This window comes from Stegostoma tigrinum, chromosome 3 (assembly GCF_030684315.1).
Source record: "Stegostoma tigrinum isolate sSteTig4 chromosome 3, sSteTig4.hap1, whole genome shotgun sequence".
NCBI classification, from domain to species: Eukaryota; Metazoa; Chordata; class Chondrichthyes; order Orectolobiformes; family Stegostomatidae; genus Stegostoma; species Stegostoma tigrinum.
In genome coordinates, this window is record NC_081356.1 from 73,646,866 (window position 1) to 73,659,153 (window position 12,288).

Sequence of the window (12,288 nt, forward strand, 5' to 3'; positions counted from 1 at the left end):
TGACAGTACCCATCTATGTTTTCTTGCATTCAAATGTAACTGGGCTTTGGCAAAATGAGTTTTGTCACATTGGTGAGCACTTCCGTTCTTCAATGTCAAAGTGGAATTTAGAGTATAATGGGAAAGAGGAGCCAATTGGGGAGGAGATTGAGGGCTTAGAGACAGTGAAAATATATGTAACATTGCACAAAAAGCTATAAGTTCACTTTTGGCAAGTAACTTCAAATGTCAATGCTCACACCAACTTGCTTCTAGATTGAAGGCCAATTGGGAAGAGAGTTTACTGATTTAAAACTTAAGACCACTAGGAAATTTAAAAATACACAGTAAAACCTAAGTAAATAATTTAGAGATGCAAACCAGACAATTTGTGTTTGCATGGTGTGGGATCATTTTGGGTAATAGTGGGTACATCTGTAGCAAGTGGTAATTATTTGCGGAACTCCAGCTCAGAGTTGATGAGCTAAACAGTGAGCTGTGAACACTGCAACGCGTCTAGGAGGAGGAGAGTTACCTCAAAGCTGTGTTGCAGGAGGCTATCACACCCAATAGGTTAAGTACTTCAAATTCGGCCAGTGGTCAGGGACAGGAGTGTGTGACTACAAATGAGACAGGTAGAGGGACCCTGAATTTAGCATTGGAGTAGGCTCAGCTTTTGACCTTGTTGAACAGATATGAGCTACTTGTGGATGAGCAAAAGGACTATCAGGTGGATGGTCAGACTGGCCACTTTACCATGGTACAGCAGGCCTTTCAAGTGTAGGTAGGAGGGGGCAGAAAGAAAAATGAGAGCAGTAGGGAATTCTATAATTGGGGTAGAGGTAACCTCCTTTGTGAGCAGGATCGAGTGTCCCTCATGATGTGTTGCCTGCCTCATACTGAGGCAAGCAACTTCATGAACCAACTTGAAAGGATATTGGTGTGGGAGAGTGGGGATCCAGTTGTAGTGGCTCATGATGTGACCAACAATGTAGGAAAATGTAGGCAGGAGATCCTATCTGGGGAATCATCATAGAATGCTTACAGTGTGGAAACAGGCCATTCGGCCCAACAAGTCCACACGGCCCCTCTGAAGAGCATCCCACCCTGACCCATTTCCCATGCCTACCTCACTTAAACAAAACAACCCTGGGCAATTTAGCATGGCCAATCCACTTATACTGCACATCTTTGGGCTGCGGGAGGAAACCAGAGCACCTGAAGGAAACCCACACAGACACAGGAAGAATGTGCAACCTCGACACAGACAGTTGCCCAAGGGTGGAATTGAACCTGGGTCCCTGACACTGTGAGGCAGCTGTGCTAACCACTGAGACACCATGTGGCATTAGGCATTGGGAGCAAATTTAAGGAACAGGGCCTGAAGAGTTATAATCTTTGTATTATTGTCCAAGCCACGTGCAAATGGGCATAGAGATAAGTAAATTAGCAAAGTAAATGATGGCTAAAGGTGCAGTGGTTCCATTGAATGGGGCACTGGCATCAATATTAGGACCAAAAGGAAGTGTACTGTTGGACAGGCTCTACCTGAAATAACCTGGTCCTGATGGAAAGTTAAAGAGAGTGATCTGAAGGGCTTTAAACTAGTAAATTGTTCTGGATGTGAGTTTGCTCGCTGAGCTGGAAGGTTCGTTTTCAGACGTTTCGTCACCATTCTAGGTAACATCATCAGTGAGCCTCCGACGAAGCGCTGGTGTTATGTCCCGCTTTCTATTTAGCGGGTTAGGTTGCCTTGGGTTGGTGATGGAAACCTAACCAGATAAATAGAAAGCGGGGCATAACACCAGTGCTTTGTCGGAGGCTCACTGATGATGTTCACCAGAATGGTGACGAAACATCTTGAAAACTAACCTTCCAGCTCAGCGAGCAAACTCACATCCAGAACCTCAACCTGAGCTGCAAATCTTCTCAAAACTCGCTACTAGTAAATTGTGGGGAAGGAGTTCTCAGGGAAGTCAAGACACTTTCAAAATCAAGCCACATGACTGAGAGTAAAGAAACAGTTAGGAATTGTTCTTCAGCTAATCACAAATCTGCACGAATTAAACTGGAAAAGAAAACTGATAAAAGGATGAATAAAACATCAGTGCTGAGTGATAGCTTACAAGGTGTGGCCCAAATAAGGGTTCTAAACACAAATAGATGGAGTATAACGGATAAATTAAATGAGCAGTAAGCACAAGTCAAAATTGGAGGTTGTGATGTAGTGGCCACTACTGAGATATGGTTGTAGAATGGCCAGGGTTGTGAACTCAGTATACCAGGTTATTAGGTTTACAGGGTGGACAGAGGAAAAAGCAGAGGAAATGGAATAGCTTTACTGATTACTAACAAAATTACTTCAATGATGAGGGAGGATATAATGAGGGGAAAACATTCACCGGTGCCCCACAAGACAGCATTCTCAGCCCCTACTATACTCCTTATATACTGTGTGAACAAATTGTCTCAACTGCATTTCCAAGTTTGCTGACAACACCACCGTTGTAGGTCGGATCTCAAATAACAATGAGACGAGATACACGAAAGAGATTGGATACTAAGCAGCATGATGAGAAGAGAATAACCTCTCCATCAATGTCAGCAAAATGAAGTAGCTGGTCATTGAGGAGTAGAGGGAGAAGAGTAGAGGGTATGGCCTTGTCCACATCAATGGTGCTGAGGTGGAGATGGCCAAGAGCATCAAGTTCCTGGGAGCAGTGATCACCCACATTGACACAATAGTCAAGAAAGCACAACAATGCCTTTATTTCCTCAGGATGCTCAGGAAATTCAATATGTCCATAAGGACTCGAGCAATTTTTACAAATACACAATAGAAAGTATCCTCTCTGAATACATCACAGCTTGGAATGGCAACTGCTGTACCCAAGGTCACAAGAAACTACAGAGAGTTGTAAACGCAGCCCATCATGCAAACCAGCCTTGCATCCATTGACTCCATCTATACTTCCTGCTGCCTTGGAAAAGCAACCAACAAAATCAAAAACACTACCCACCCGGGTTACACTGTCTTCCACCCTCTTCCGTCTGGCAGAAGGCAAAGAAATTTGAATACATGTAAGAGCAGATTCAACAACAGCTACTTGCCTGCTATTATCTTTTGGAAGGGGCCTCTCAGATGTTAATTCTGATCTCTCTGTCTACATCTTCTCTGTAGCTGTAACACTGTATTCTGCACTCTGTTCTGCTGCCCTGATGCACTTTCTATGGAACATAAAGCTATAGGCAACAAAAGAGTTAAGGGTCAGTATGAAGCTGCAAGAAAGGGCTGACAAAAATGCAAATAAATAGCACAAATCGTGCTGAATTGTTAAGATACAAAGACCAGCAAAGGGACACAGAGCAACTTATAAACTTTACCAAAAGGGATTATGAAAGTAAACTTGTTAGGGAGATCAAAATCAAAAGAAGAAATTTTGTGGATACTTCAAGAGAAAAGGGGTGCTCAGGAGCAATGTTGCCCCCTTAAAGATTGAAAGTGGGAATACCGTCAATGACAATGGGAAATTGCAAATGTGTTGATAAATTACGTGCCACAGTGTTTACTGTAGAAAAGGAGGATAGCTTGCTTGAAATCCCAAGAAAAAAATCAATGGTATTTCAGGAACATGGATTGAGTTGAACTATCATTTGTAAAACAATGGCAATGAAAAATTTAATGGAGTTAGAGTGACAAATATCGTGGACCAGACTGTTTCCATCTAAAGGTGTTAAAGAAAGTCATGGAGAACATTGTAGATGCCCTAAATGTAATCTTTCAGCCGTCCTGAGATATAGGAGTTATCCCTCAGGATCTGAACATTGCATGTGTCATTCTGCTTTTTAAGAAGGATTAAAATTATAGTGAACTACAGTCCAGTTAGCCTAACATCTGTGATGGGGAAATTGCTGGAGTCTTTAATCAATAACGAAAGCCTCAAAAATGTTTTGTTAGTCTGGGAGATCCAGCATGGATTTATGGCAGGTAAATCATGCCTGACAAACCTCATGGAGTTTTTGAAGAGGTGATTAAGATAGGAGAATGTCTATGAATATTGTTTATTTGGGCATCTAGAAGGCATTTGAAAATGTCTTTCATAGGAGACTGTTAACTAAGATAGAAGTCCATGGAATTAAGGGCAAACTACTGACATGGCTGGGAAATTAGCACGCAATAAAAAGTAGGGATCTAGGGTAGGTACTCAAATTGTGACTGGGGTGTCCTGCAAGGATCTGTGTTAGGGCCTCACTTATTTGTTTTATTTATTAACAACTTGAAAATATATGTCTTTCTACACCATTATCCATTTGCTGATGATACAAAGTTGGGTTACATTTTTGACAATGCATATGCTGACACAAAATTACAAAGACATTGATGGACAAAGTGAATGGGCAGAACTGTGGCAGATCAAGGTAAGCACAAAGTTATCCATTTTAGTCTTGAAGGGGATGGATCAGAGCACTTTCTGGATGGTATGAAATTAAATACAATGGATGTCTAAAGACATTTGGGTATTCAGGTGCATGCACAGTTGGAGAAAATAATTAAGTCATCTAAGGGAATGCTGGCATTTATGCAGCACTTATACAAAAGCCTGGTTAGAACCCACTTGGAGCACTGTGAATAGCTCTGGGCACCACACCTTAAGAAGGATATATTGGCCTTTAATGGAGTATATCGTATGTTTACAAGAACAAAACCTAAACGTCAGTGTTAAGTTATAAAGAGAGATTACACAAATTAGGCCTGGTTTCTCTAGAAATTAGAAGATTAATCATTGATCTCTATGACTTCTGATGGGATAGGTACACTGGCTGCAGGTTCTAGAAATAGGGGGCTTAGACTGAAAATTAGACTGCCAGGAAAGATGTTAGGAAGCATACCTATGTACTAAGGATGGTAGATGTTTGGAATTCTCTTGCACACACTGCAGTGAATGCTGGATCAGTTGTTAATTTTAATTCTGAGATAAATAGATTTTTGTAAAGTAAAATTATTAAGGGATATAGACCAAATTTAGGTATATGAAGTTAGGCCACAAATCAGGCATGATCTTATTGAATAATGGAACAGGCTTGAGGGGATGAATGGCCTACTCCCATTCCTACCTGCCAAGCTTTTGCTCATTCAATCAGCCTATTAATATCCCTTAGCAGATTCCTATGTCCTTATCTCAACACATCCTCTTACATAAAATAAAAGCAAAGATTGCTGGATGCTGAAAATCTGAAACAAAAGCAGAAAGCGTTGGAGAAGCTAAGTAGGTTTGGCAAGATTTGTAAAAAGAAAAACAGAGTTAATGCTCAAATCCAGTGACGTTTATCAGACTTTCTTTCTGCTTTTGTGCCCGGCCACCTATTTTTGTATCATCTCTAAATTTGGATGCATTAGACTCTACCCTCTAATCCAAGTCAGTAATACAACCATAAGGAAGTGAAGGATCAAGAGTGATGCACATAACATAGCATTAGTTCAATCTTTCCGACCTGAAAAACCCAGGCAAAAATGGCTCTGCAGGTAAATTAAGTGGCTTTCCGGCCAGAGTCTCACAGGGTTTCACAACAAGTGATGCAAAAGAAACTTCAAAGAACAACCCTTCAAAAGGTGAAGATGTATGTCGAAACAGACTGGACAATGAAATAAGGAGTTCATGGCCCCCTGTTTAACAACAAAGCAACCCCCGTGGCATCGGTTCCAAATTTCAGAAACACCTTGTGTTTTTCAGTCTGAAGAATACATAAGGATAAGGATTAAAAAGCCAACTTTAACTTTACTGTGTGTGTTAATGCGGCTGAATGCTCTTGTGTACACCAGCAGGCTAAAACAACTGTGTATACTAACTTGGATTTGGGCATTTCTGTGTTGTAAAGGTCACATTTGAAGAATGACTTCCTGATCAGCTCTGATTTGCAGGTGAAGGGCCATTTCTTTTCAGTCTGAATGCTAGTAGGCAGCTAGCTAGCAAGCCAAACAAAAGGAAATAAAACAAAAGAACTGTTTCTTTCCTGATGCTGGTCACCTTTGAAACTAATCAGATCAACATAATCTTACCAAATCCGCAAACTAAGAATCTTGAAACTGTGCAACTTCTGCAATTTTCACTGATCAACTGTATGCAAATGATTCAGCGAATACTCTGTGCATCTTTTTTTTGTTTTACCATTTATCTTTTCCATCTCACCACTTATTTCTGAGCTGCATGTACTTGTTGCAATATTAATTCTTATTGCATTTAGTAATTAGTTAACTTTTGTTAACTCAAGAAAGCCTGGTTAAAATTGGCTTCTTTTAAAACATAAGCTCATTTACAATCAAGGAAAGGTCCCCACAAGGGAAAGTATCTGGTTTTATATTAGCCTTGTCACAACCAATTAAGGGAGGATAATAAAGAAGGGAAATGTGTTCATCCTTCTTCACCTTTGAGCTTACTGTTTTGAGGTACCCTGTTTGGACTATGACACAGGAACATAGGAACAATAGTGTCCATTCAGTTCCTCAAGGCTGTTCTGCCATTTATTGAGATCATGGTTGATCTGCGGCCTATCTCCATATACTTGACTTTGGCCCATTTCCCTGAATATCTTTGTTAAACAAACAATGATCTATCTCTGATTTAAAACTAACAATTGATTTAGCATCAGTTGCCATCGGTGTGGAAGAGAATTCCAAACCTCTACCAGCCTAGGCGTGGAAGAACTTCCGAACATCTCCCCTGAATTGTCTCATCCTATTTGTTAGACTATGCCCCCTAGTTCTAGAACCACCAACCAGTGGAAATAACTTATCTTTATCTACCCTGTCTTTTCCTGTTAAAATAGTCATAGAGCCATATAGTGATAGAGTCATACCACACAGAAACAGACCCTTTGGTCCAACCAGTCCATGTCAAACATAATTCCATACTAAACTAGTCCCACCTGCCTGCTCCTGACCAATATCCCTCCAAACCTTTCCTATTCATATAATCACCCAAATGTCTTTTAAACATTGTAATTGTACCTGCATCCACTATTTCAACAGGGAGTTCATTCTGCACACAAACCCCCCTCTGTATAGAAATTTTACCTCTTTTTTTATAAATCTTTCTCTTGTCACCTTAAAAATGTACCCCGTAGTCTTTAATTTCCCCATTTTATAGACAAGAAACTACCATCAACTCTATCTATACCTTACATTATTTTACAAACTTCTATCAGGTCACCTCTCAACCTCCTACGCTCTAGTAAAAACAACCCCAGCCTATCCAGCTTTTCCTTATAACTGAAACCTTCCATATCTGGCAACATCCTGGTAAATCTCTTCTGAACCTTCTCCAGCTTTGTAATATCCTTCCTATAACTGGGTGACCAGAATTGGACGCAGTATTTCAGAAGAGGTCACCCATTAGCCCTCTAAATTCTAGAGAAAATTGACCTAACTTGTACAATCTCTCTTCACGACAACACTGAAGTTAAATTATCATTTTTGTAAACCTACATTGTACCCCCTCCAAGGCTAATATATCATCTCTAAGGTGTGGTGCCCAGATCTGCTTATAGGAAACTTTCTCATAATCATAAGGTAAAATATTTGGACAATTACATGAATAGGAAAATTAGAAAGATATGGGCCAAATTTAGATTGGATGAGTTTGACGAAAGGTTCTGTTTCTATGCTGTATGAATCTATGACTCCATCTGAAACTGAATCCATATATTTCCAACAGGCCACGACTGGATATTTTTCTCTGAATTCTGGTCCAACATCAGCAAGATGCTCACATATCATAGGTGTAGGAGAACCTCCTCATTTTATGGTTTGTAGCATAAATTGGTTTGTAGATAAATACCTTTTGGCCTGCAAGATAAGAACCTTATTGCATCATATAAAGATAGCAAAGATCATGAAAGAAGATGTCAAAATAAGATCTGTGATTCTTTCCATTGCTTCACTCGATTATCCATGGGAAGCGTGTAATGAAGCAAAAGCAACTTGGCAAATTCCCTATCACCACAATTATATTTCTGAAAGATGACTGCTTTAGTTCCTAGAAGATGAAAAATGCATTTTTTAAACCACAGTCAATTCTTTTCTTTTATTGTGATCTTTAAACCAATGTTATTGTACAGGGTCAGATGTATGTTTTCATTATTGTATGACAATAGTTTACTTCACAGTGCACCATCGCCACTGTTTGTGTTCAGTGCCATTTTCAGCTTTAACAGAAGTGAACAATGAGTAATGAGTAATACCAACATTTTTGGACATAAACCTAAAATCAAGTCCCAACAGTTTCTGAAAAAAAAGCCATAAAGATTTTGAATGTTTGTAGTATCAGGACGAAGGGAATACAAAGGGGAGGGGTCCATAGAAGCTCAGGAAGATTGTCCTGTAAATTACAAGGCTGCCTTCTAGATTTGTAGAAAGATTACCCTGTGAACAAACAACCTTAAACACAAATGGAGTTCACCTTGAACAATGTTTTTATAAAATGGTGTTCAGTTGTTGAACTGAAATGGTTGAAAAGTAAACATCTCCCAAAGATAATGTGAACTGCAGATGCTGGAGAATCCAAGATAACAAAGTGTGAAGCTGGATGAACACAGCAGGCCAAGCAGCATCTCAGGAGCACAAAAGCTGACGTTTCGGACCTAGACCCTTCATCAGAGCCTCTGATGAAGGGTCTAGGCCCGAAACGTCAGCTTTTGTGCTCCTGAAATTCTGCTTGGCCTGCTGTGCTCATCCAGCTTCACACATTGTTATCTCCCAAAGATAAATATTTTTCCCTACTACAATGTTTCTCAGCTGACCAGACCATAAACCTTCTCAGACAATTATATTATGCAGGCTTTGTATATACAATTCATAGCCTTTACTAGTTTCAAAAAGTATTGTCACTGGACTGAAATATTGCACTATAACACTTAGGGACATGAAGTTTTCACATTAACCACTTGTTTGGAGAATGCCCTGAGAAATTTTTTTTATCATTTATTCATGGGATGAGGGTGTTGCTGGCCAGGCAGCATTTATTGGCCAGCCCTAATTGTCCAGAGGGCAGTTAAGAGCCAACCACATTGCTGTGGGTCTGGAGTCATATGTAGGCCAGACCAGGTAAGAGTGGCAGTTTCCTTCCCTGAAGGGCATTAGAGAACCAGATCGGTTTTCCAAACAATAGACAATGGATTTACAGCCGTCATTAGGAGATTCTTAATTCCAGATATTTATTGAATTCACATTCCACCATCCACTACTGGGGGAAATTCGAGCCCAAGTCACCAGAAGATTATCTGGCTCTCTGGATTAACAGTCCAGCAATAATACCACTGGGCCATTGCCTCCTCTCGTAAAATGTCTACAGAGAGGTTGCACACCGTGCATACACAAGCAATAATATTCTTGATACATAAAATTTTCAGGAATTGAGACCTTTCCAAGTTTCTGACCACATTCATGTTTCTAGGTGGTGGCCAACTAACAGGAAGTCTCTTTAATATTCAATTAGGGATGCTGGACTGGTGACCAGATCAATCGCGCAGTTGACAACATTGTACTGAGACATTGACAAGCTACACAGTAAACCTTTATCCCTAGTAGTTATTGACTCTGTCAAAAACAACGATCAATATCTCGTGTATCTGCTCCTTTAGCTTTTTTGTAACTAGCGTAACTTCATGGAGAATCATTAGTTTTCAGACATTTTAGTCTGTCTCAGGTTTCCAGCTGATTTTTACTTAACTTTATTAGAGTATTGATGCTGAGGGGAAATATGGTGCTCATTATTTTCTCCCAGTCTTCACAAGGAAAGAGATCATTCATCATACTATCTCCAGCAAAGCCTTAGATTTCCTCACCTGGTTCCTTTACTGTTCTACAGAATTCAAATTCTTGTTATGTTTCCATCTGCATTAACAGGATTTATAGATCTTTCTTTGGCATTCTGCTCATTTTTGAATCATACAGTAAAGAAGAAGCACTTTGGCTCATCAACAAAAATTACTCTGAATCTACACTTGTCACACTTTCTAGTCCTTGTCCTTTAACCTTGAATGTTATAATACTCAAATACTAATCCACATACTTTTTAAAAGTTGTGACACACCTCACCTCAACTACCCTCCCAAATAGTGCTTTCATTCGTTTTGTAAATGACTTTATACTTTCTGCCTTTCGCCCTAAAATTATGCCCCCTTGTTACTGACCGAATAATCTTAACATTTTAACATGTTATCAAATGTTCTCCATCGACCTCAGTGAGCTAGTTCACCTTTCTCCCAATAGGATTTATATATGTGGTTCCTTCTTTTTTGTTCTAATTTGTTAATTTACTTAAGATAGTACAAAGTGAGGCTGGATGAACACAGCAGGCCCAGCAGCATCTCAGGAGCACAAAAGCTGACGTTTCGGGCCTAGACCCTTCATCAGAGAGGGGGATGGGGTGAGGGTTCTGGAATAAATACGGAGCGAGGGGGAGGCGGACCGAAGATGGAGAGAAAAGAAGATAGGTGGAGAGGAGAGTATAGGTGGGGAGGTAGGGAGCGGATAGGTCAGTCCAGGGAAGATGGACAGGTCAAGGAGGTGGGATGAGGTTAGTAGGTAGGAGATGGAGGTGTGGCTTGGGGTGGAAGGAAGGGATGGGTGAGAGGAAGAACAGGTTAGGGAGGCAGAGACAGGCTGGACTGGTTTTGGGATGCAGTGGGTGGAGGGGAAGATCTGGGCAGGTTGTGTGGTGCAGTCGGGGGAGGGGACAAATTGGGCTGGTTTTGGGATGTGGTGGGGGAAGGGGAGATTTTGAAGCTGGTGAAGTCCACATTGATACCATTGGGCTGCAGGGTTCCCAGGCGGAATATGAGTTGCTGTTCCTGCAACCTTCGGGTGGCATCATTGTGGCACTGCAGGAGGCCCATGATGGATATGTCATCTAAAGAATAGGAGGGGGCGTGGAAATGGTTCGCGACTGGGAGGTGCAGTTGTTTATTGCAATAAACAATAAATGGTTCGGGTAGGGGCACTACAACACAGCAGTCCTATTTTGCAAGTATTATTTTAACCAACCTGTTGAGATTTTGTGACACATCTATGGAGCAGAAAGGACCCAAACCTGAGCCTGAGCCTCCTGGCCCAGGGGTAACAACATTATCACTGCACAACAAGTGGCACATCCCTCTATTGTTTTGGAGGGATAAACCCAGGCCTTTTGGTCTAGGGGTAGGGACACTGCCACTGTGCCACAAGAGGGCCCGCTGAGATTGCTTATTTTCCATTCTCAAATCGCCCATGTTTACACTTGTTTATATACAGAGGCAGAGAAATGAAGTACATACATATATTTCTCCACCACCACAAAAACACCCTTTTATGGTGAATATTTAATATTTACATGTAAAGCTTGTCAAGGCAATGCTAACAACAAAAAGTCAGGTAGGAGTAGAGAGAAAGGGGGCTAAATCAAAATGGAATTAGAGGGGAAAATAAATACATACTTTTAAAAAAATTTTATCAATTCATGGGAGGAGGGCTTTGCTGGCCTGGCCAACATTTATTGCCCATCTCTAATTGTCCAGAGGGCAGTTAAGAATCAACCACATTGCTGTAGGTCTGGAGTCACGTGTTGGCCAGATCAGGTAAGGATGGCAGTTTCCTTTCCTAGAGGACATTCGTGAACCAGATGGGTTTTTACTGACAATTGACAAAGGATCTTAAATCCAGATTTTTTTTATTGAATTCAAGTTCCACCATCTGCCAAGGCGAGATTTGAACCTGGGTCCCCAGAACATTACATGGGTCTCTGGATTAAAAGTCCAGCAACGCCGTTCAAGAAATTTTTCTTGATCAATATGTAGATGTATCTGTCAGAGGAGAAAGACTTGACCATCTTTTGGGAAATGAGGCAGGGCAAATGACTGAAGTATTAGTGAGGGAGCACTTTGATACCAGTGATCATAATTGTATAAATGTTAAAGTCGTTATGGAAATGGATAGGCCTTGTATAAAATTAGAGGACATAATAATAAGGCAAGAGGAGAAAGATTGAAAAGGGACCTGAGGAGCAATTTGCACACACTGGGCTGGTTCATCTGCAGAATTAACTGCCAGAGTAAGTGATAGATGCAGGCATAATTCTAACATTTACGAGGCATTTGCATAGGTGCATGAATAAGAAAGGTTTAGAAGGATGTGGGCTAAGTGCATGCAAATGGGATTAATTTAGTTTAGGAAATTTAGTCAGCATGGATGAGTTGAAGGAAGGGCCTGTTTCCACACTGCAACATTCTATGACTCTATGATACCATTACATCATCACTTGCCCCCATCAGAAGAAA